Source organism: Phyllobates terribilis, unplaced genomic scaffold (genome assembly GCF_046119375.1).
Source record: "Phyllobates terribilis strain yellow unplaced genomic scaffold, ASM4611937v1 Scaffold_74__1_contigs__length_7073193, whole genome shotgun sequence".
NCBI classification, from domain to species: domain Eukaryota; kingdom Metazoa; phylum Chordata; class Amphibia; order Anura; family Dendrobatidae; genus Phyllobates; species Phyllobates terribilis.
The window spans coordinates 1077169-1098230 of record NW_027362834.1 but is presented as its reverse complement, the minus strand read 5'-3'; the positions used below and the strand labels follow the sequence as shown (position 1 = coordinate 1098230).

Sequence of the window (21062 nt, the reverse complement as noted above, 5' to 3'; positions counted from 1 at the left end):
GCTCGGCCACCAGGGTCTCAACCATGTGCTCCATCTCTTCTGGCTCAGGGAGGGTATCCTCCTTTTCGCCTACGAAATCCAGAATCTTCTTTTTGGAGGATTCAGTAGCAGGGCTGTCCTCCACCTTCCTCTTTCCCCGGGTTGGAACTGGGGAGACAAGAAGGGGAAAATCCTCCTCGGAATAGATAGCGGCAGGTGGAGGAAAGGTTAATTCCACCACTACCATGGTCTGAGGAGGGAGAGTGGCTGCCGGGGCAGGGGAAAGGACACCTGCTGAGGAGTAGGGGAAGGAGGAAGAGGAAGTGGAATCCTCAGCAGGGGTGGCCGGGGTGGGGGGGGATTGGACGGGGGTGGCAGGGGGAGGGATCGAGAGAGGGGTGACAGAACTCTTACCCTCCTTTGACTTTTTCTTCTGCTTCGGAGCTGCTGGGACCGTCGCTGGGGCTTTGGCCACCGACTCCTTGACCGCTTTGGCCTTGGTCGTCTCGGCCTTGGCCGCTGGGGCCTTGGTCGTCGCGTCCTTGACCTTCACAGGCCTGGTCGTCGGGGCCTTGTCCTCCGGAGCTGGGGTCGTCGCAACCACCGATGCCCAGGATCTCTCACGCTTGGGGCAATCCTTGTACAGATGAGCCGCCAGCCCACACAGGTTGCAGGACGTCTTCTTCGGGCAGTCCTTCGAGCTGTGTCCCGTCACTCGACAAATCCTGCAGGCATCCTCCTTGCAGTCCTTCATCTCGTGGCCGTTCTTGCCGCATCTCCTGCAGTTCCGCAGCATGTCCGGGTAATAGATGAGGCCGTAGGAGTTGCCCAGGGAGAATGTCGGGGGCAGGTGCCGAAGTCCGTCTGAGTACGCCAGGTCCCTGTGAAGTCTAACAGTCACCGACCACTTACCTGTCCAGAAGCCGAGTCCATTCAGGATGTGAGAGGGTTCCTTCACAACCAAACAGAAGCGTCTCAGGAAGGTACAGATGTCTTGGCCTGGGGTGTGCGGGTTGCGCATGGAGACCGTGATCCTCCTTTCGTCCCTCTGGATAGGGCAGCTACCTGTAAAGGCAGAGAAAGAATTATCCGATCCTTTTGCGCTTACCATTTCCCAGAACCTCCTGCAGGTGTTCACAGTGGCGAAGGTGACGAAGAAGATCCCCGTCAAGAAGGTCTGGATGCTGAGGGTGTCCGACCTGGAGAAGCCTCGATCCAGCAGCATCTTCTGGCAGAACACGTCCGAGGACATGTCCGGCACCCTCCCATCCACTTCCTTCAGCTTCAGGGCCACCGTCTGCCGCATCCATGGCTCCAGGGCTGGAGCTTCGTGGCGGGGCTTCTGGGGTCCCTTCTGCTGGCCAGTCGTGGAGGCAGAGTCCTTGGGGTCAGAATCGGCTCCTGGCTGGGCCCTCCTGGCTGTCCCCTGCTCCAGGCTCTTCTTTTCGGCCTTCCTCGCAGCGCTTGCCATGGCTTTCCTCCTGCAGTTACTTCTTGGAGCTGGATCTGGAGCTCTTCCCGAAATGGGTGGAGCTATGCAGATTCTTCTCCCGTCGTGTTCTGGACAAATTCCCCGAAAGGTCTTTGTCTCGATGATTTTCTTACTCAAAGATTCCACAGGACAGCCCGATTCTTCTCCGAGTCTTCGTCTTCTTCTGGATTCTTTAGAGCTTCTTCCTCCCACCGATATCCGCCTTCCTTCTCCGATGTCAGCTGCGCTCCGAAGCTCTTCTCCTTCCGAGTTCGATCGCTCTCGTCAAGTGTAGATCGTAGCTCTTGTGTTCTTAAAAGAACAGATACTACACTTGATCTTAGCCAAAAGGCCGAGAAGCGATAACCAGAATTGGTTTCCGACTACGGTGCCACCCAAGGATTCTGAAAAGTCCATTTGTGGAGATGGCCACCTGGACTCCCGTTAAGAAGACATGCTGTCAACCTCTAGATCCCTCACATGCCTGCACTTTTCGGCTTGCTGCTGCTGCAATCCACGCGTTTTAGATCTGCATAACTCCACCTCTTTTAGCACAGTACCCTCAACCCCCGGCTGTTCCCACCCGCCTCAACACCGTTGGAAGGGAGGAGAACCAATTAAGGCGGGGGGGGGGTGGAACGAGCAGCTGTCTACCCTTAGCAGGAGGGTTGCTGATTAATTACCTCTCCTGCTGCTGCTGCTGCTGGCTGTCCAGCAGCAGACTGAAGTTGGCTGCTGCTGTGCGCAGGTATATAAAGGCTCAGAGCCTATTATGACATGCGCAGCCAGCGTTCCATTGCCACATTCCGTCTACTGCAGGCGGGATACCTGGATGGCTGAATGTCACTGAGAAGCTCACAGAGACCGCCATAAGCAACAGTTTAAAAGAATGCCACAGACTAATCAACCAAACTTTTTGGGTTGGTTTCTCTTTTATAGTCTGCAGGCATTAAATGAAAGAAGTCAGTGTTCCAGCAGAGGGAGACAACGTTTCAGAAAAGGCATTGTAGCAAACCAAAAAAGAAATTTTAAGCGCAGCAGAGTAACCAGCTCACATACCTGTTAGCTCAGGTGAGTTTAAAAGGCTGCTGTTGATAACAAGGGCATTTGCTAAATAGATGGTGTGTGTGCAACAATATACTGAAAGGTCAATTATATTGTGCAGCTTATCTCACCACCTGTAGTTATTTAGGTGAAAGCTCCAAAATGCTTGCCTAATATGTCTGTTTATCCAAAAGGAAGTATAGAGGGAGAGCTAGATAGATAGCATTGCATTACATTACATTACATGGCAATGCAATGCACAGTTGCTGAAGTTGAACCAAAATGAGCTTGTCATCTGGCTTCTGCAACTTTTAACATGAAAAATCCAATGAGGAGAAGAAAAGCAAAGCCAAAGAGTCCATCCCAAAATCCGACAAACAAGCAAAATGAACAAAAAGCATTGAATTCAATTCTTTCTGATTTTAGAAACTGCATTAAAGAAGGGGTGCACCGGTCCTGGAGATACTGCAATACCAGGTCAATGCGTGGAGTGGACAGAGCAAGCTCTTTTTCCATCTCCCTGTTCTAAAAATCCATTTAATATATGGTCCCCAGATAGGGGACGTATCAGATATTAAACTGATAAGAACAGATACTACACTTGATCTTAGCCAAAAGGCCGAGAAGCGATAACCAGAATTGGTTTCCGACTACGGTGCCACCCAAGGATTCTGAAAAGTCCATTTGTGGAGATGGCCACCTGGACTCCCGTTAAGAAGACATGCTGTCAACCTCTAGATCCCTCACATGCCTGCACTTTTCGGCTTGCTGCTGCTGCAATCCACGCGTTTTAGATCTGCATAACTCCACCTCTTTTAGCACAGTACCCTCAACCCCCGGCTGTTCCCACCCGCCTCAACACCGTTGGAAGGGAGGAAAACCAATTAAGGCGGGGGGGGTGGAACGAGCAGCTGTCTACCCTTAGCAGGAGGGTTGCTGATTAATTACCTCTCCTGCTGCTGCTGCTGCTGGCTGTCCAGCAGCAGACTGAAGGTGGCTGCTGCTGTGCGCAGGTATATAAAGGCTCAGAGCCTATTATGACACGCGCAGCCAGCGTTCCATTGCCACATTCCGTCTACTGCAGGCGGGATACCTGGATGGCTGAATGTCACTGAGAAGCTCACAGAGACCGCCATAAGCAACAGTTTAAAAGAATGCCACAGACTAATCAACCAAACTTTTTGGGTTGGTTTCTCTTTTATAGTCTGCAGGCATTAAATGAAAGAAGTCAGTGTTCCAGCAGAGGGAGACAACGTTTCAGAAAAGGCATTGTAGCAAACCAAAAAAGAAATTTTAAGCGCAGCAGAGTAACCAGCTCACATACCTGTTAGCTCAGGTGAGTTTAAAAGGCTGCTGTTGATAACAAGGGCATTTGCTAAATAGATGGTGTGTGTGCAACAATATACTGAAAGGTCAATTATATTGTGCAGCTTATCTCACCACCTGTAGTTATTTAGGTGAAAGCTCCAAAATGCTTGCCTAATATGTCTGTTTATCCAAAAGGAAGTATAGAGGGAGAGCTAGATAGATAGCATTGCATTACATTACATTACATGGCAATGCAATGCACAGTTGCTGAAGTTGAACCAAAATGAGCTTGTCATCTGGCTTCTGCAACTTTTAACATGAAAAATCCAATGAGGAGAAGAAAAGCAAAGCCAAAGAGTCCATCCCAAAATCCGACAAACAAGCAAAATGAACAAAAAGCATTGAATTCAATTCTTTCTGATTTTAGAAACTGCATTAAAGAAGGGGTGCACCGGTCCTGGAGATACTGCAATACCAGGTCAATGCGTGGAGTGGACAGAGCAAGCTCTTTTTCCATCTCCCTGTTCTAAAAATCCATTTAATATATGGTCCCCAGATAGGGGACGTATCAGATATTAAACTGATAAGAACAGATACTACACTTGATCTTAGCCAAAAGGCCGAGAAGCGATAACCAGAATTGGTTTCCGACTACGGTGCCACCCAAGGATTCTGAAAAGTCCATTTGTGGAGATGGCCTCCTGGACTCCCGTTAAGAAGACATGCTGTCAACCTCTAGATCCCTCACATGCCTGCACTTTTCAGCTTGCTGCTGCTGCAATCCACGCGTTTTAGATCTGCATAACTCCACCTCTTTTAGCACAGTACCCTCAACCCCCGGCTGTTCCCACCCGCCTCAACACCGTTGGAAGGGAGGAGAACCAATTAAGGCGGGGGGGGGGGTGGAACGAGCAGCTGTCTACCCTTAGCAGGAGGGTTGCTGATTAATTACCTCTCCTGCTGCTGCTGCTGCTGGCTGTCCAGCAGCAGACTGAAGGTGGCTGCTGCTGTGCGCAGGTATATAAAGGCTCAGAGCCTATTATGACACGCGCAGCCAGCGTTCCATTGCCACATTCCGTCTACTGCAGGCGGGATACCTGGATGGCTGAATGTCACTGAGAAGCTCACAGAGACCGCCATAAGCAACAGTTTAAAAGAATGCCACAGACTAATCAACCAAACTTTTTGGGTTGGTTTCTCTTTTATAGTCTGCAGGCATTAAATGAAAGAAGTCAGTGTTCCAGCAGAGGGAGACAACGTTTCAGAAAAGGCATTGTAGCAAACCAAAAAAGAAATTTTAAGCGCAGCAGAGTAACCAGCTCACATACCTGTTATCTCAGGTGAGTTTAAAAGGCTGCTGTTGATAACAAGGGCATTTGCTAAATAGATGGTGTGTGTGCAACAATATACTGAAAGGTCAATTATATTGTGCAGCTTATCTCACCACCTGTAGTTATTTAGGTGAAAGCTCCAAAATGCTTGCCTAATATGTCTGTTTATCCAAAAGGAAGTATAGAGGGAGAGCTAGATAGATAGCATTGCATTACATTACATTACATGGCAATGCAATGCACAGTTGCTGAAGTTGAACCAAAATGAGCTTGTCATCTGGCTTCTGCAACTTTTAACATGAAAAATCCAATGAGGAGAAGAAAAGCAAAGCCAAAGAGTCCATCCCAAAATCCGACAAACAAGCAAAATGAACAAAAAGCATTGAATTCAATTCTTTCTGATTTTAGAAACTGCATTAAAGAAGGTGTGCACCGGTCCTGGAGATACTGCAATACCAGGTCAATGCGTGGAGTGGACAGAGCAAGCTCTTTTTCCATCTCCCTGTTCTAAAAATCCATTTAATATATGGTCCCCAGATAGGGGACGTATCAGATATTAAACTGATAAGAACAGATACTACACTTGATCTTAGCCAAAAGGCCGAGAAGCGATAACCAGAATTGGTTTCCGACTACGGTGCCACCCAAGGATTCTGAAAAGTCCATTTGTGGAGATGGCCACCTGGACTCCCGTTAAGAAGACATGCTGTCAACCTCTAGATCCCTCACATGCCTGCACTTTTCGGCTTGCTGCTGCTGCAATCCACGCGTTTTAGATCTGCATAACTCCACCTCTTTTAGCACAGTACCCTCAACCCCCGGCTGTTCCCACCCGCCTCAACACCGTTGGAAGGGAGGAGAACCAATTAAGGCGGGGGGGGGGTGGAACGAGCAGCTGTCTACCCTTAGCAGGAGGGTTGCTGATTAATTACCTCTCCTGCTGCTGCTGCTGCTGGCTGTCCAGCAGCAGACTGAAGGTGGCTGCTGCTGTGCGCAGGTATATAAAGGCTCAGAGCCTATTATGACATGCGCAGCCAGCGTTCCATTGCCACATTCCGTCTACTGCAGGCGGGATACCTGGATGGCTGAATGTCACTGAGAAGCTCACAGAGACCGCCATAAGCAACAGTTTAAAAGAATGCCACAGACTAATCAACCAAACTTTTTGGGTTGGTTTCTCTTTTATAGTCTGCAGGCATTAAATGAAAGAAGTCAGTGTTCCAGCAGAGGGAGACAACGTTTCAGAAAAGGCATTGTAGCAAACCAAAAAAGAAATTTTAAGCGCAGCAGAGTAACCAGCTCACATACCTGTTAGCTCAGGTGAGTTTAAAAGGCTGCTGTTGATAACAAGGGCATTTGCTAAATAGATGGTGTGTGTGCAACAATATACTGAAAGGTCAATTATATTGTGCAGCTTATCTCACCACCTGTAGTTATTTAGGTGAAAGCTCCAAAATGCTTGCCTAATATGTCTGTTTATCCAAAAGGAAGTATAGAGGGAGAGCTAGATAGATAGCATTGCATTACATTACATTACATGGCAATGCAATGCACAGTTGCTGAAGTTGAACCAAAATGAGCTTGTCATCTGGCTTCTGCAACTTTTAACATGAAAAATCCAATGAGGAGAAGAAAAGCAAAGCCAAAGAGTCCATCCCAAAATCCGACAAACAAGCAAAATGAACAAAAAGCATTGAATTCAATTCTTTCTGATTTTAGAAACTGCATTAAAGAAGGGGTGCACCGGTCCTGGAGATACTGAAATACCAGGTCAATGCGTGGAGTGGACAGAGCAAGCTCTTTTTCCATCTCCCTGTTCTAAAAATCCATTTAATATATGGTCCCCAGATAGGGGACGTATCAGATATTAAACTGATAAGAACAGATACTACACTTGATGTTAGCCAAAAGGCCGAGAAGCGATAACCAGAATTGGTTTCCGACTACGGTGCCACCCAAGGATTCTGAAAAGTCCATTTGTGGAGATGGCCACCTGGACTCCCGTTAAGAAGACATGCTGTCAACCTCTAGATCCCTCACATGCCTGCACTTTTCGGCTTGCTGCTGCTGCAATCCACGCGTTTTAGATCTGCATAACTTCACCTCTTTTAGCACAGTACCCTCAACCCCCGGCTGTTCCCACCCGCCTCAACACCGTTGGAAGGGAGGAGAACCAATTAAGGCGGGGGGGGGTGGAACGAGCAGCTGTCTACCCTTAGCAGGAGGGTTGCTGATTAATTACCTCTCCTGCTGCTGCTGCTGCTGGCTGTCCAGCAGCAGACTGAAGGTGGCTGCTGCTGTGCGCAGGTATATAAAGGCTCAGAGCCTATTATGACACGCGCAGCCAGCGTTCCATTGCCACATTCCGTCTACTGCAGGCGGGATACCTGGATGGCTGAATGTCACTGAGAAGCTCACAGAGACCGCCATAAGCAACAGTTTAAAAGAATGCCACAGACTAATCAACCAAACTTTTTGGGTTGGTTTCTCTTTTATAGTCTGCAGGCATTAAATGAAAGAAGTCAGTGTTCCAGCAGAGGGAGACAACGTTTCAGAAAAGGCATTGTAGCAAACCAAAAAAGAAATTTTAAGCGCAGCAGAGTAACCAGCTCACATACCTGTTAGCTCAGGTGAGTTTAAAAGGCTGCTGTTGATAACAAGGGCATTTGCTAAATAGATGGTGTGTGTGCAACAATATACTGAAAGGTCAATTATATTGTGCAGCTTATCTCACCACCTGTAGTTATTTAGGTGAAAGCTCCAAAATGCTTGCCTAATATGTCTGTTTATCCAAAAGGAAGTATAGAGGGAGAGCTAGATAGATAGCATTGCATTACATTACATTACATGGCAATGCAATGCACAGTTGCTGAAGTTGAACCAAAATGAGCTTGTCATCTGGCTTCTGCAACTTTTAACATGAAAAATCCAATGAGGAGAAGAAAAGCAAAGCCAAAGAGTCCATCCCAAAATCCGACAAACAAGCAAAATGAACAAAAAGCATTGAATTCAATTCTTTCTGATTTTAGAAACTGCATTAAAGAAGGGGTGCACCGGTCCTGGAGATACTGCAATACCAGGTCAATGCGTGGAGTGGACAGAGCAAGCTCTTTTTCCATCTCCCTGTTCTAAAAATCCATTTAATATATGGTCCCCAGATAGGGGACGTATCAGATATTAAACTGATAAGAACAGATACTACACTTGATCTTAGCCAAAAGGCCGAGAAGCGATAACCAGAATTGGTTTCCGACTACGGTGCCACCCAAGGATTCTGAAAAGTCCATTTGTGGAGATGGCCACCTGGACTCCCGTTAAGAAGACATGCTGTCAACCTCTAGATCCCTCACATGCCTGCACTTTTCGGCTTGCTGCTGCTGCAATCCACGCGTTTTAGATCTGCATAACTCCACCTCTTTTAGCACAGTACCCTCAACCCCCGGCTGTTCCCACCCGCCTCAACACCGTTGGAAGGGAGGAGAACCAATTAAGGCGGGGGGGGGGGGGTGGAACGAGCAGCTGTCTACCCTTAGCAGGAGGGTTGCTGATTAATTACCTCTCCTGCTGCTGCTGCTGCTGGCTGTCCAGCAGCAGACTGAAGGTGGCTGCTGCTGTGCGCAGGTATATAAAGGCTCAGAGCCTATTATGACACGCGCAGCCAGCGTTCCATTGCCACATTCCGTCTACTGCAGGCGGGATACCTGGATGGCTGAATGTCACTGAGAAGCTCACAGAGACCGCCATAAGCAACAGTTTAAAAGAATGCCACAGACTAATCAACCAAACTTTTTGGGTTGGTTTCTCTTTAATAGTCTGCAGGCATTAAATGAAAGAAGTCAGTGTTCCAGCAGAGGGAGACAACGTTTCAGAAAAGGCATTGTAGCAAACCAAAAAAGAAATTTTAAGCGCAGCAGAGTAACCAGCTCACATACCTGTTAGCTCAGGTGAGTTTAAAAGGCTGCTGTTGATAACAAGGGCATTTGCTAAATAGATGGTGTGTGTGCAACAATATACTGAAAGGTCAATTATATTGTGCAGCTTATCTCACCACCTGTAGTTATTTAGGTGAAAGCTCCAAAATGCTTGCCTAATATGTCTGTTTATCCAAAAGGAAGTATAGAGGGAGAGCTAGATAGATAGCATTGCATTACATTACATTACATGGCAATGCAATGCACAGTTGCTGAAGTTGAACCAAAATGAGCTTGTCATCTGGCTTCTGCAACTTTTAACATGAAAAATCCAATGAGGAGAAGAAAAGCAAAGCCAAAGAGTCAATCCAAAAATCCGACAAACAAGCAAAATGAACAAAAAGCATTGAATTCAATTCTTTCTGATTTTAGAAACTGCATTAAAGAAGGGGTGCACCGGTCCTGGAGATACTGCAATACCAGGTCAATGCGTGGAGTGGACAGAGCAAGCTCTTTTTCCATCTCCCTGTTCTAAAAATCCATTTAATATATGGTCCCCAGATAGGGGACGTATCAGATATTAAACTGATAAGAACAGATACTACACTTGATCTTAGCCAAAAGGCCGAGAAGCGATAACCAGAATTGGTTTCCGACTACGGTGCCACCCAAGGATTCTGAAAAGTCCATTTGTGGAGATGGCCACCTGGACTCCCGTTAAGAAGACATGCTGTCAACCTCTAGATCCCTCACATGCCTGCACTTTTCGGCTTGCTGCTGCTGCAATCCACGCGTTTTAGATCTGCATAACTCCACCTCTTTTAGCACAGTACCCTCAACCCCCGGCTGTTCCCACCCGCCTCAACACCGTTGGAAGGGAGGAGAACCAATTAAGGCGGGGGGGGGGTGGAACGAGCAGCTGTCTACCCTTAGCAGGAGGGTTGCTGATTAATTACCTCTCCTGCTGCTGCTGCTGCTGGCTGTCCAGCAGCAGACTGAAGGTGGCTGCTGCTGTGCGCAGGTATATAAAGGCTCAGAGCCTATTATGACACGCGCAGCCAGCGTTCCATTGCCACATTCCGTCTACTGCAGGCGGGATACCTGGATGGCTGAATGTCACTGAGAAGCTCACAGAGACCACCATAAGCAACAGTTTAAAAGAATGCCACAGACTAATCAACCAAACTTTTTGGGTTGGTTTCTCTTTTATAGTCTGCAGGCATTAAATGAAAGAAGTCAGTGTTCCAGCAGAGGGAGACAACGTTTCAGAAAAGGCATTGTAGCAAACCAAAAAAGAAATTTTAAGCGCAGCAGAGTAACCAGCTCACATACCTGTTAGCTCAGGTGAGTTTAAAAGGCTGCTGTTGATAACAAGGGCATTTGCTAAATAGATGGTGTGTGTGCAACAATATACTGAAAGGTCAATTATATTGTGCAGCTTATCTCACCACCTGTAGTTATTTAGGTGAAAGCTCCAAAATGCTTGCCTAATATGTCTGTTTATCCAAAAGGAAGTATAGAGGGAGAGCTAGATAGATAGCATTGCATTACATTACATTACATGGCAATGCAATGCACAGTTGCTGAAGTTGAACCAAAATGAGCTTGTCATCTGGCTTCTGCAACTTTTAACATGAAAAATCCAATGAGGAGAAGAAAAGCAAAGCCAAAGAGTCCATCCCAAAATCCGACAAACAAGCAAAATGAACAAAAAGCATTGAATTCAATTCTTTCTGATTTTAGAAACTGCATTAAAGAAGGGGTGCACCGGTCCTGGAGATACTGCAATACCAGGTCAATGCGTGGAGTGGACAGAGCAAGCTCTTTTTCCATCTCCCTGTTCTAAAAATCCATTTAATATATGGTCCCCAGATAGGGGACGTATCAAATATTAAACTGATAAGAACAGATACTACACTTGATCTTAGCCAAAAGGCCGAGAAGCGATAACCAGAATTGGTTTCCGACTACGGTGCCACCCAAGGATTCTGAAAAGTCCATTTGTGGAGATGGCCACCTGGACTCCCGTTAAGAAGACATGCTGTCAACCTCTAGATCCCTCACATGCCTGCACTTTTCGGCTTGCTGCTGCTGCAATCCACGCGTTTTAGATCTGCATAACTCCACCTCTTTTAGCACAGTACCCTCAACCCCCGGCTGTTCCCACCCGCCTCAACACCGTTGGAAGGGAGGAGAACCAATTAAGGCGGGGGGGGGGTGGAACGAGCAGCTGTCTACCCTTAGCAGGAGGGTTGCTGATTAATTACCTCTCCTGCTGCTGCTGCTGCTGGCTGTCCAGCAGCAGACTGAAGGTGGCTGCTGCTGTGCGCAGGTATATAAAGGCTCAGAGCCTATTATGACACGCGCAGCCAGCGTTCCATTGCCACATTCCGTCTACTGCAGGCGGGATACCTGGATGGCTGAATGTCACTGAGAAGCTCACAGAGACCGCCATAAGCAACAGTTTAAAAGAATGCCACAGACTAATCAACCAAACTTTTTGGGTTGGTTTCTCTTTTATAGTCTGCAGGCATTAAATGAAAGAAGTCAGTGTTCCAGCAGAGGGAGACAACGTTTCAGAAAAGGCATTGTAGCAAACCAAAAAAGAAATTTTAAGCGCAGCAGAGTAACCAGCTCACATACCTGTTAGCTCAGGTGAGTTTAAAAGGCTGCTGTTGATAACAAGGGCATTTGCTAAATAGATGGTGTGTGTGCAACAATATACTGAAAGGTCAATTATATTGTGCAGCTTATCTCACCACCTGTTGTTATTTAGGTGAAAGCTCCAAAATGCTTGCCTAATATGTCTGTTTATCCAAAAGGAAGTATAGAGGGAGAGCTAGATAGATAGCATTGCATTACATTACATTACATGGCAATGCAATGCACAGTTGCTGAAGTTGAACCAAAATGAGCTTGTCATCTGGCTTCTGCAACTTTTAACATGAAAAATCCAATGAGGAGAAGAAAAGCAAAGCCAAAGAGTCCATCCCAAAATCCGACAAACAAGCAAAATGAACAAAAAGCATTGAATTCAATTCTTTCTGATTTTAGAAACTGCATTAAAGAAGGGGTGCACCGGTCCTGGAGATACTGCAATACCAGGTCAATGCGTGGAGTGGACAGAGCAAGCTCTTTTTCCATCTCCCTGTTCTAAAAATCCATTTAATATATGGTCCCCAGATAGGGGACGTATCAGATATTAAACTGATAAGAACAGATACTACACTTGATCTTAGCCAAAAGGCCGAGAAGCGATAACCAGAATTGGTTTCCGACTACGGTGCCACCCAAGGATTCTGAAAAGTCCATTTGTGGAGATTGCCACCTGGACTCCCGTTAAGAAGACATGCTGTCAACCTCTAGATCCCTCACATGCCTGCACTTTTCGGCTTGCTGCTGCTGCAATCCACGCGTTTTAGATCTGCATAACTCCACCTCTTTTAGCACAGTACCCTCAACCCCCGGCTGTTCCCACCCGCCTCAACACCGTTGGAAGGGAGGAGAACCAATTAAGGCGGGGGGGGGGTGGAACGAGCAGCTGTCTACCCTTAGCAGGAGGGTTGCTGATTAATTACCTCTCCTGCTGCTGCTGCTGCTGGCTGTAGAGCAGCAGACTGAAGGTGGCTGCTGCTGTGCGCAGGTATATAAAGGCTCAGAGCCTATTATGACACGCGCAGCCAGCGTTCCATTGCCACATTCCGTCTACTGCAGGCGGGATACCTGGATGGCTGAATGTCACTGAGAAGCTCACAGAGACCGCCATAAGCAACAGTTTAAAAGAATGCCACAGACTAATCAACCAAACTTTTTGGGTTGGTTTCTCTTTTATAGTCTGCAGGCATTAAATGAAAGAAGTCAGTGTTCCAGCAGAGGGAGACAACGTTTCAGAAAAGGCATTGTAGCAAACCAAAAAAGAAATTTTAAGCGCAGCAGAGTAACCAGCTCACATACCTGTTAGCTCAGGTGAGTTTAAAAGGCTGCTGTTGATAACAAGGGCATTTGCTAAATAGATGGTGTGTGTGCAACAATATACTGAAAGGTCAATTATATTGTGCAGCTTATCTCACCACCTGTAGTTATTTAGGTGAAAGCTCCAAAATGCTTGCCTAATATGTCTGTTTATCCAAAAGAAAGTTTAGAGGGAGAGCTAGATAGATAGCATTGCATTACATTACATTACATGGCAATGCAATGCACAGTTGCTGAAGTTGAACCAAAATGAGCTTGTCATCTGGCTTCTGCAACTTTTAACATGAAAAATCCAATGAGGAGAAGAAAAGCAAAGCCAAAGAGTCCATCCCAAAATCCGACAAACAAGCAAAATGAACAAAAAGCATTGAATTCAATTCTTTCTGATTTTAGAAACTGCATTAAAGAAGGGGTGCACCGGTCCTGGAGATACTGCAATACCAGGTCAATGCGTGGAGTGGACAGAGCAAGCTCTTTTTCCATCTCCCTGTTCTAAAAATCCATTTAATATATGGTCCCCAGATAGGGGACGTATCAGATATTAAACTGATAAGAACAGATACTACACTTGATCTTAGCCAAAAGGCCGAGAAGCGATAACCAGAATTGGTTTCCGACTACGGTGCCACCCAAGGATTCTGAAAAGTCCATTTGTGGAGATGGCCACCTGGACTCCCGTTAAGAAGACATGCTGTCAACCTCTAGATCCCTCACATGCCTGCACTTTTCGGCTTGCTGCTGCTGCAATCCACGCGTTTTAGATCTGCATAACTCCACCTCTTTTAGCACAGTACCCTCAACCCCCGGCTGTTCCCACCCGCCTCAACACCGTTGGAAGGGAGGAGAACCAATTAAGGCGGGGGGGGTGGTGGAACGAGCAGCTGTCTACCCTTAGCAGGAGGGTTGCTGATTAATTACCTCTCCTGCTGCTGCTGCTGCTGGCTGTCCAGCAGCAGACTGAAGGTGGCTGCTGCTGTGCGCAGGTATATAAAGGCTCAGAGCCTATTATGACACGCGCAGCCAGCGTTCCATTGCCACATTCCGTCTACTGCAGGCGGGATACCTGGATGGCTGAATGTCACTGAGAAGCTCACAGAGACCGCCATAAGCAACAGTTTAAAAGAATGCCACAGACTAATCAACCAAACTTTTTGGGTTGGTTTCTCTTTTATAGTCTGCAGGCATTAAATGAAAGAAGTCAGTGTTCCAGCAGAGGGAGACAACGTTTCAGAAAAGGCATTGTAGCAAACCAAAAAAGAAATTTTAAGCGCACCAGAGTAACCAGCTCACATACCTGTTAGCTCAGGTGAGTTTAAAAGGCTGCTGTTGATAACAAGGGCATTTGCTAAATAGATGGTGTGTGTGCAACAATATACTGAAAGGTCAATTATATTGTGCAGCTTATCTCACCACCTGTAGTTATTTAGGTGAAAGCTCCAAAATGCTTGCCTAATATGTCTGTTTATCCAAAAGGAAGTATAGAGGGAGAGCTAGATAGATAGCATTGCATTACATTACATTACATGGCAATGCAATGCACAGTTGCTGAAGTTGAACCAAAATGAGCTTGTCATCTGGCTTCTGCAACTTTTAACATGAAAAATCCAATGAGGAGAAGAAAAGCAAAGCCAAAGAGTCCATCCCAAAATCCGACAAACAAGCAAAATGAACAAAAAGCATTGAATTCAATTCTTTCTGATTTTAGAAACTGCATTAAAGAAGGGGTGCACCGGTCCTGGAGATACTGCAATACCAGGTCAATGCGTGGAGTGGACAGAGCAAGCTCTTTTTCCATCTCCCTGTTCTAAAAATCCATTTAATATATGGTCCCCAGATAGGGGACGTATCAGATATTAAACTGATAAGAACAGATACTACACTTGATCTTAGCCAAAAGGCCGAGAAGCGATAACCAGAATTGGTTTCCGACTACGGTGCCACCCAAGGATTCTGAAAAGTCCATTTGTGGAGATGGCCACCTGGACTCCCGTTAAGAAGACATGCTGTCAACCTCTAGATCCCTCACATGCCTGCACTTTTCAGCTTGCTGCTGCTGCAATCCACGCGTTTTAGATCTGCATAACTCCACCTCTTTTAGCACAGTACCCTCAACCCCCGGCTGTTCCCACCCGCCTCAACACCGTTGGAAGGGAGGAGAACCAATTAAGGCGGGGGGGGGGGTGGAACGAGCAGCTGTCTACCCTTAGCAGGAGGGTTGCTGATTAATTACCTCTCCTGCTGCTGCTGCTGCTGGCTGTCCAGCAGCAGACTGAAGGTGGCTGCTGCTGTGCGCAGGTATATAAAGGCTCAGAGCCTATTATGACACGCGCAGCCAGCGTTCCATTGCCACATTCCGTCTACTGCAGGCGGGATACCTGGATGGCTGAATGTCACTGAGAAGCTCACAGAGACCGCCATAAGCAACAGTTTAAAAGAATGCCACAGACTAATCAACCAAACTTTTTGGGTTGGTTTCTCTTTCATAGTCTGCAGGCATTAAATGAAAGAAGTCAGTGTTCCAGCAGAGGGAGACAACGTTTCAGAAAAGGCATTGTAGCAAACCAAAAAAGAAATTTTAAGCGCAGCAGAGTAACCAGCTCACATACCTGTTAGCTCAGGTGAGTTTAAAAGGCTGCTGTTGATAACAAGGGCATTTGCTAAATAGATGGTGTGTGTGCAACAATATACTGAAAGGTCAATTATATTGTGCAGCTTATCTCACCACCTGTAGTTATTTAGGTGAAAGCTCCAAAATGCTTGCCTAATATGTCTGTTTATCCAAAAGGAAGTATAGAGGGAGAGCTAGATAGATAGCATTGCATTACATTACATTACATGGCAATGCAATGCACAGTTGCTGAAGTTGAACCAAAATGAGCTTGTCATCTGGCTTCTGCAACTTTTAACATGAAAAATCCAATGAGGAGAAGAAAAGCAAAGCCAAAGAGTCCATCCCAAAATCCGACAAACAAGCAAAATGAACAAAAAGCATTGAATTCAATTCTTTCTGATTTTAGAAACTGCATTAAAGAAGGGGTGCACCGGTCCTGGAGATACTGCAATACCAGGTCAATGCGTGGAGTGGACAGAGCAAGCTCTTTTTCCATCTCCCTGTTCTAAAAATCCATTTAATATATGGTCCCCAGATAGGGGACGTATCAGATATTAAACTGATAAGAACAGATACTACACTTGATCTTAGCCAAAAGGCCGAGAAGCGATAACCAGAATTGGTTTCCGACTACGGTGCCACCCAAGGATTCTGAAAAGTCCATTTGTGGAGATGGCCACCTGGACTTCCGTTAAGAAGACATGCTGTCAACCTCTAGATCCCTCACATGCCTGCACTTTTCGGCTTGCTGCTGCTGCAATCCACGCGTTTTAGATCTGCATAACTCCACCTCTTTTAGCACAGTACCCTCAACCCCCGGCTGTTCCCACCCGCCTCAACACCGTTGGAAGGGAGGAGAACCAATTAAGGCGGGGGGGGGTGGAACGAGCAGCTGTCTACCCTTAGCAGGAGGGTTGCTGATTAATTACCTCTCCTGCTGCTGCTGCTGCTGGCTGTCCAGCAGCAGACTGAACGTGGCTGCTGCTGTGCGCAGGTATATAAAGGCTCAGAGCCTATTATGACATGCGCAGCCAGCGTTCCATTGCCACATTCCGTCTACTGCAGGCGGGATACCTGGATGGCTGAATGTCACTGAGAAGCTCACAGAGACCGCCATAAGCAACAGTTTAAAAGAATGCCACAGACTAATCAACCAAACTTTTTGGGTTGGTTTCTCTTTTATAGTCTGCAGGCATTAAATGAAAGAAGTCAGTGTTCCAGCAGAGGGAGACAACGTTTCAGAAAAGGCATTGTAGCAAACCAAAAAAGAAATTTTAAGCGCAGCAGAGTAACCAGCTCACATACCTGTTAGCTCAGGTGAGTTTAAAAGGCTGCTGTTGATAACAAGGGCATTTGCTAAATAGATGGTGTGTGTGCAACAATATACTGAAAGGTCAATTATATTGTGCAGCTTATCTCACCACCTGTAGTTATTTAGGTGAAAGCTCCAAAATGCTTGCCTAATATGTCTGTTTATCCAAAAGGAAGTATAGAGGGAGAGCTAGATAGATAGCATTGCATTACATTACATTACATGGCAATGCAATGCACAGTTGCTGAAGTTGAACCAAAATGAGCTTGTCATCTGGCTTCTGCAACTTTTAACATGAAAAATCCAATGAGGAGAAGAAAAGCAAAGCCAAAGAGTCCATCCCAAAATCCGACAAACAAGCAAAATGAACAAAAAGCATTGAATTCAATTCTTTCTGATTTTAGAAACTGCATTAAAGAAGGGGTGCACCGGTCCTGGAGATACTGCAATACCAGGTCAATGCGTGGAGTGGACAGAGCAAGCTCTTTTTCCATCTCCCTGTTCTAAAAATCCATTTAATATATGGTCCCCAGATAGGGGACGTATCAGATATTAAACTGATAAGAACAGATACTACACTTGATCTTAGCCAAAAGGCCGAGAAGCGATAACCAGAATTGGTTTCCGACTACGGTGCCACCCAAGGATTCTGAAAAGTCCATTTGTGGAGATGGCCACCTGGACTCCCGTTAAGAAGACATGCTGTCAACCTCTAGATCCCTCACATGCCTGCACTTTTCGGCTTGCTGCTGCTGCAATCCACGCGTTTTAGATCTGCATAACTCCACCTCTTTTAGCACAGTACCCTCAACCCCCGGCTGTTCCCACCCGCCTCAACACCGTTGGAAGGGAGGAGAACCAATTAAGGCTGGGGGGGGGGGTGGAACGAGCAGCTGTCTACCCTTAGCAGGAGGGTTGCTGATTAATTACCTCTCCTGCTGCTGCTGCTGGCTGTCCAGCAGCAGACTGAAGGTGGCTGCTGCTGTGCGCAGGTATATAAAGGCTCAGAGCCTATTATGACACGCGCAGCCAGCGTTCCATTGCCACATTCCGTCTACTGCAGGCGGGATACCTGGATGGCTGAATGTCACTGAGAAGCTCACAGAGACCGCCATAAGCAACAGTTTAAAAGAATGCCACAGACTAATCAACCAAACTTTTTGGGTTGGTTTCTCTTTTATAGTCTGCAGGCATTAAATGAAAGAAGTCAGTGTTCCAGCAGAGGGAGACAACGTTTCAGAAAAGGCATTGTAGCAAACCAAAAAAGAAATTTTAAGCGCAGCAGAGTAACCAGCTCACATACCTGTTAGCTCAGGTGAGTTTAAAAGGCTGCTGTTGATAACAAGGGCATTTGCTAAATAGATGGTGTGTGTGCAACAATATACTGAAAGGTCAATTATATTGTGCAGCTTATCTCACCACCTGTAGTTATTTAGGTGAAAGCTCCAAAATGCTTGCCTAATATGTCTGTTTATCCAAAAGGAAGTATAGAGGGAGAGCTAGATAGATAGCATTGCATTACATTACATTACATGGCAATGCAATGCACAGTTGCTGAAGTTGAACCAAAATGAGCTTGTCATCTGGCTTCTGCAACTTTTAACATGAAAAATCCAATGAGGAGAAGAAAAGCAAAGCCAAAGAGTCCATCCCAAAATCCGACAAACAAGCAAAATGAACAAAAAGCATTGAATTCAATTCTTTCTGATTTTAGAAACTGCATTAAAGAAGGGGTGCACCGGTCCTGGAGATACTGCAATACCAGGTCAATGCGTGGAGTGGACAGAGCAAGCTCTTTTTCCATCTCCCTGTTCTAAAAATCCATTTAATATATGGTCCCCAGATAGGGGACGTATCAGATATTAAACTGATAAGAACAGATACTACACTTGATCTTAGCCAAAAGGCCGAGAAGCGATAACCAGAATTGGTTTCCGACTACGGTGCCACCCAAGGATTCTGAAAAGTCCATTTGTGGAGATGGCCACCTGGACTCCCGTTAAGAAGACATGCTGTCAACCTCTAGATCCCTCACATGCCTGCACTTTTCGGCTTGCTGCTGCTGCAATCCACGCGTTTTAGATCTGCATAACTCCACCTCTTTTAGCACAGTACCCTCAACCCCCGGCTGTTCCCACCCGCCTCAACACCGTTGGAAGGGAGGAGAACCAATTAAGGCGGGGGGGGGGGGTGGAACGAGCAGCTGTCTACCCTTAGCAGGAGGGTTGCTGATTAATTACCTCTCCTGCTGCTGCTGCTGCTGGCTTTCCAGCAGCAGACTGAAGGTGGCTGCTGCTGTGCGCAGGTATATAAAGGCTCAGAGCCTATTATGACACGCGCAGCCAGCGTTCCATTGTCACATTCCGTCTACTGCAGGCGGGATACCTGGATGGCTGAATGTCACTGAGAAGCTCACAGAGACCGCCATAAGCAACAGTTTAAAAGAATGCCACAGACTAATCAACCAAACTTTTTGGGTTGGTTTCTCTTTTATAGTCTGCAGGCATTAAATGAAAGAAGTCAGTGTTCCAGCAGAGGGAGACAACGTTTCAGAAAAGGCATTGTAGCAAACCAAAAAAGAAATTTTAAGCGCAGCAGAGTAACCAGCTCACATACCTGTTAGCTCAGGTGAGTTTAAAAGGCTGCTGTTGATAACAAGGGCATTTGCTAAATAGATGGTGTGTGTGCAACAATATACTGAAAGGTCAATTATATTGTGCAGCTTATCTCACCACCTGTAGTTATTTAGGTGAAAGCTCCAAAATGCTTGCCTAATATGTCTGTTTATCCAAAAGGAAGTATAGAGGGAGAGCTAGATAGATAGCATTGCATTACATTACATTACATGGCAATGCAATGCACAGTTGCTGAAGTTGAACCAAAATGAGCTTGTCATCTGGCTTCTGCAACTTTTAACATGAAAAATCCAATGAGGAGAAGAAAAGCAAAGCCAAAGAGTCCATCCCAAAATCCGACAAACAAGCAAAATGAACAAAAAGCATTGAATTCAATTCTTTCTGATTTTAGAAACTGCATTAAAGAAGGGGTGCACCGGTCCTGGAGATACTGCAATACCAGGTCAATGCGTGGAGTGGACAGAGCAAGCTCTTTTTCCATCTCCCTGTTCTAAAAATCCATTTAATATATGGTCCCCAGATAGGGGACGTATCAGATATTAAACTGATAAGAACAGATTTTTTTGATTGAATATATCTTTTATTAGCACAAAAAATAAGTTAACAGACAGTGTACAGTGCCGCAGCCCAGTACACACAGAATTCTACATCACATTTACATAGCATGAGGATACGACGCACTAACTAGACACATCACACCCCTATGCTACACAAAACACTCAATATGAAAGAAAAAGCATGTCAATCAATACAGTACGACGAACCGTGATAAGGGATGGGGATTGGGAAAAAGGGGATGGGGAGGGGAAAATCACAGGCCCGAAGCTTTATTAAAAGACAAGACACATAAGGGGAGAGGGGGAGGAGGGGTTTAGTCCTCATCCTCGTCCTCCGGACCGTCCACGATGGAATAGTCTCTGAGCAGGCTGTGGATCAGCCTGCGGCAGTCCTGGATGGACATCCTCTCCCTCCTCAAGATGAGCCGGTTCCTGGCGACCCAAACGGCATCCTTGAAGCAGTTCATAAGGCGCCAAGCCTCCTGGATGGCTCCGACGGTATGAACCCCAGGGAAGAGTCCGTAAAGCACAGAATGGTGCGATAGGCTCGCCCTGGGGACAGAGTTCCTCAGGTCGTCCTCAAGGGCAGTCAACAGGCGCTGTGCAAATCCGCAGTCCCAAAAAGTGTGCAAAGATGTTTTCTCCACGAAGGGGCACCTTGGGCAGTACCGGGTCTTGCACAGGTTCCGGGCATGCATGAATGACCGGACGGGCAGTCCGCCCTGAATCGCCATCCACGACAAGTCCTTGTGCCCGTTGGTCAGCCTGTCAGACGACACATTTGTCCACACAGTCTCCAGCGTGTCCTGGTGAAGTCCTGTGATGTTCTCCACGTCATCCTTGGCTCTGATGAGCTTGTGGATAGTTTTGGGCTTCCACAAGTCGGGCTTGAGTCCCTCCAGTTGATGTTCCCCCACAAATCGAACGACG

The 21062-nt window shown here is 46.4% G+C and overlaps 14 non-coding genes and 1 pseudogene across 14 annotated transcripts; all 15 read right to left on the bottom strand.

Moving 5' to 3' along the window:
* Positions 1-1736: 1736 nt before the first annotated feature.
* Positions 1737-1814, bottom strand: LOC141196438 (U2 spliceosomal RNA; annotated as a pseudogene).
* A 1120-nt stretch (positions 1815-2934) lies between these two features.
* Positions 2935-3125, bottom strand: LOC141196850 (U2 spliceosomal RNA). The gene has a single exon (XR_012269245.1). It is a non-coding gene; the product is annotated as a U2 spliceosomal RNA (small nuclear RNA).
* A 1118-nt stretch (positions 3126-4243) lies between these two features.
* Positions 4244-4434, bottom strand: LOC141196848 (U2 spliceosomal RNA). The gene has a single exon (XR_012269243.1). It is a non-coding gene; the product is annotated as a U2 spliceosomal RNA (small nuclear RNA).
* A 1121-nt stretch (positions 4435-5555) lies between these two features.
* LOC141195785 (U2 spliceosomal RNA) lies at positions 5556-5746 on the bottom strand. Its single transcript, XR_012268362.1, has one exon. It is a non-coding gene; the product is annotated as a U2 spliceosomal RNA (small nuclear RNA).
* Positions 5747-6866: 1120 nt separating this feature from the next.
* Positions 6867-7057, bottom strand: LOC141196186 (U2 spliceosomal RNA). The gene has a single exon (XR_012268751.1). It is a non-coding gene; the product is annotated as a U2 spliceosomal RNA (small nuclear RNA).
* A 1119-nt stretch (positions 7058-8176) lies between these two features.
* On the bottom strand, positions 8177-8367 carry LOC141196847 (U2 spliceosomal RNA). Its single transcript, XR_012269242.1, has one exon. It is a non-coding gene; the product is annotated as a U2 spliceosomal RNA (small nuclear RNA).
* Positions 8368-9490: 1123 nt separating this feature from the next.
* LOC141196846 (U2 spliceosomal RNA) lies at positions 9491-9681 on the bottom strand. The gene has a single exon (XR_012269241.1). It is a non-coding gene; the product is annotated as a U2 spliceosomal RNA (small nuclear RNA).
* A 1120-nt stretch (positions 9682-10801) lies between these two features.
* Positions 10802-10992, bottom strand: LOC141196006 (U2 spliceosomal RNA). The gene has a single exon (XR_012268575.1). It is a non-coding gene; the product is annotated as a U2 spliceosomal RNA (small nuclear RNA).
* A 1120-nt stretch (positions 10993-12112) lies between these two features.
* Positions 12113-12303, bottom strand: LOC141196845 (U2 spliceosomal RNA). The gene has a single exon (XR_012269240.1). It is a non-coding gene; the product is annotated as a U2 spliceosomal RNA (small nuclear RNA).
* A 1120-nt stretch (positions 12304-13423) lies between these two features.
* LOC141196844 (U2 spliceosomal RNA) lies at positions 13424-13614 on the bottom strand. Its single transcript, XR_012269239.1, has one exon. It is a non-coding gene; the product is annotated as a U2 spliceosomal RNA (small nuclear RNA).
* A 1121-nt stretch (positions 13615-14735) lies between these two features.
* LOC141196843 (U2 spliceosomal RNA) lies at positions 14736-14926 on the bottom strand. The gene has a single exon (XR_012269238.1). It is a non-coding gene; the product is annotated as a U2 spliceosomal RNA (small nuclear RNA).
* A 1121-nt stretch (positions 14927-16047) lies between these two features.
* LOC141196842 (U2 spliceosomal RNA) lies at positions 16048-16238 on the bottom strand. Its single transcript, XR_012269237.1, has one exon. It is a non-coding gene; the product is annotated as a U2 spliceosomal RNA (small nuclear RNA).
* A 1119-nt stretch (positions 16239-17357) lies between these two features.
* On the bottom strand, positions 17358-17548 carry LOC141196841 (U2 spliceosomal RNA). The gene has a single exon (XR_012269236.1). It is a non-coding gene; the product is annotated as a U2 spliceosomal RNA (small nuclear RNA).
* A 1119-nt stretch (positions 17549-18667) lies between these two features.
* On the bottom strand, positions 18668-18858 carry LOC141196840 (U2 spliceosomal RNA). Its single transcript, XR_012269235.1, has one exon. It is a non-coding gene; the product is annotated as a U2 spliceosomal RNA (small nuclear RNA).
* Positions 18859-19980: 1122 nt separating this feature from the next.
* Positions 19981-20174, bottom strand: LOC141196251 (U2 spliceosomal RNA). Its single transcript, XR_012268814.1, has one exon. It is a non-coding gene; the product is annotated as a U2 spliceosomal RNA (small nuclear RNA).
* Between the last annotated feature and the right edge of the window lie 888 nt (positions 20175-21062).